The following is a 2,255-nucleotide window of genomic DNA, read 5'->3' on the forward strand; positions in this document are numbered from 1 at the left end:
GCTTTTATCATCACAGGAGCTAGTTGATTCCCATCAATTTGGCTGATGTATGCAATGTCTTGCTGAAGCTTAGCTGACCATGTCTAATCTTTTTAGACTGAAGCTTTAGACTAACATTGCATGATTCTTGGAATTCTTATTAAAAAATTTTGAGTTTCTTATTTTCTTTTTCAACAAAAAAATTCTTTTGAAAAATAAAAAAAAAATTTAAAATCATAAAATCAAAAATATTTTGTGTTTGATTCTAGTGTCAATTTTTAAGTTTGGTGTCAATTGCATGCATTTTTCGAAAACTCATGCATTGTGTTCTTCATTGATCTTCAAGTTGTTCTTGATGATCTTCCTTGTTCTGATCTTTAAATTCTCCTATTTTGTGTCTTTTGTTATTTTTCATATGCATTCTCAAGTTGTTAATGTCTCTAGTATGAAAATTTCTAAGTTTTGGTGTCTTGCATGTTTTTCTTTTCTTAAAAATTTTCAAAAAAAAATTATGTCTTTTCAAGTCAATAATACAAAGAATTGAAGATTCAGAACATACAACAGAGGAATCACAGAGAAAAAGCTGGCCATTCAAAACGCCTAGTGAAGAAGGAATTCTGACGTTTAAGCGCCAGCCAGGTGGGCGTTTAACGCCCAAAAAGGTAGACAAGTGGGCGTTAAACGCCAGGATAGCACCAAGGAGGAAATTTTGTTTTCAAATCATATCTTTTTCAATTTTTCAAGTTTTAAAACTAATTTTTCAAAATCTTATCTTTTTCATATCTTCTCATATCAATCATATATTTTTCAAAATCAAATCTTTTTCATTTTTCTTTTAATATTTTCGAAAATCCTTGCTAACAATTAATGTTGTGAATAAAAAATTTCAAGTTTGTTACTTTCTTGTTAAGAAAGGTTCAATATTTGAATTTTAGAATCATATCTTTTAATTTCTTGTTAGTCAAGTCATCAATTTTAAAAAAATCAAATTTTCTCCAATCATATCTTTTTAAAATCAAATTTTTTCAATCATATCTCTTTTAATTTGATTTCAAACTTTTTTCTAACTTCTTATCTTTTTAAAATTATTTTCAAATCTTTTTCAACTAATCACTATTTCTTATCTTTTTCAAAACCACCTAACCACTTTTACACTTACAATTTTCGAAAATCACTAACCATTTTTTCAAAAATCTTTTTAATTTTTGAAAACTCTCTCTCTCATCTCTTTCTATTTAAACACTAACACTTATCCTCCTTTGATAATTCGGACCCCATCTCTCTCTATAAGTTCGAATTCTTCTCTCTATCTCATCCTTCTATCCTTCTTTTCCTCTGACACAACAAGAAATCTCTATACTGTGACATAGAGGATTCTATACTTTTTTGTTTTCTTCTCTTTCACATGAGTAGGAACAAAGATAAAAGCATTCTTGTTGAAGCTGATCCTGAACCTGAAAGGACTCTGAAGAGGAAGCTAAGAGAAGCTAAAGCACAACTCTCTGGAGAGGACCTGACATAAATTTTTGAAAGAGAAGAAGACATGGCAGCCGAAAATAACAACAATGCCAACAATGCAAGGAAGGTGCTTGGTGACTTTATTGCACCTACTTCTGACTTCTATGGGAGAAGCATCTCTATTCCTGCCATTGGAGCAAACAACTTTGAGCTTAAGCCTCAATTAGTTTCTCTGATGTAACAGAATTAAAAGTTTCATGGACTTCCATTGGAAGATCCTCATCAGTTCTTGGCTGAATTTTTGCAAATCTGTGACACTGTTAAGACTAATGGAGTTGATCTCGAGGTCTACAAACTTATGCTTTTCCCTTTTGCTATAAGAGACAGAGCTAGTATATGGTTGAACTCACAACCTAGAGACAGCTTGAACTCTTGAGAAAAGCTGGTCAATACCTTCTTAGCTAAATTCTTTCCACCTCAAAAGATGAGTAAGCTTAGAGTGGAAGTTCAAACCTTCAAACAGAAGGAAGGTGAGTCCCTCTATGAAGCTTGGGAAAGATACAAGCAATTGATTAGAAGGTGTCCTTTTGACATGCTTTCAGAATGGAGCATCATAGGTATCTTCTATGATGGTCTGTCTGAGCTATCCAAGATGTCATTAGACCATTCTGCAGGTGGATCTATTCATCTGAAGAAAATGCCTGCAGAAACTTAGGAACTTATTGAAATGGTTGCAAATAACCAGTTCATGTAGACTTCTGAAAGAAATCCTGTGAACAATGGGACAACTTAAAAGAAAGGAGTTTTTGAGATTTATA

At 32.2% G+C, this 2,255-nt stretch overlaps 1 non-coding gene across 1 annotated transcript; it reads right to left on the reverse strand.

Moving 5' to 3' along the window:
• Positions 1-1,927: 1,927 nt before the first annotated feature.
• On the reverse strand, positions 1,928-2,035 carry LOC130964003 (small nucleolar RNA R71). Its single transcript, XR_009080117.1, has one exon. It is a non-coding gene; the product is annotated as a small nucleolar RNA R71 (small nucleolar RNA).
• Between the last annotated feature and the right edge of the window lie 220 nt (positions 2,036-2,255).

This window comes from Arachis stenosperma, chromosome 2, assembly GCF_014773155.1.
Source record: "Arachis stenosperma cultivar V10309 chromosome 2, arast.V10309.gnm1.PFL2, whole genome shotgun sequence".
NCBI classification, from domain to species: Eukaryota; Viridiplantae; Streptophyta; class Magnoliopsida; order Fabales; family Fabaceae; genus Arachis; species Arachis stenosperma.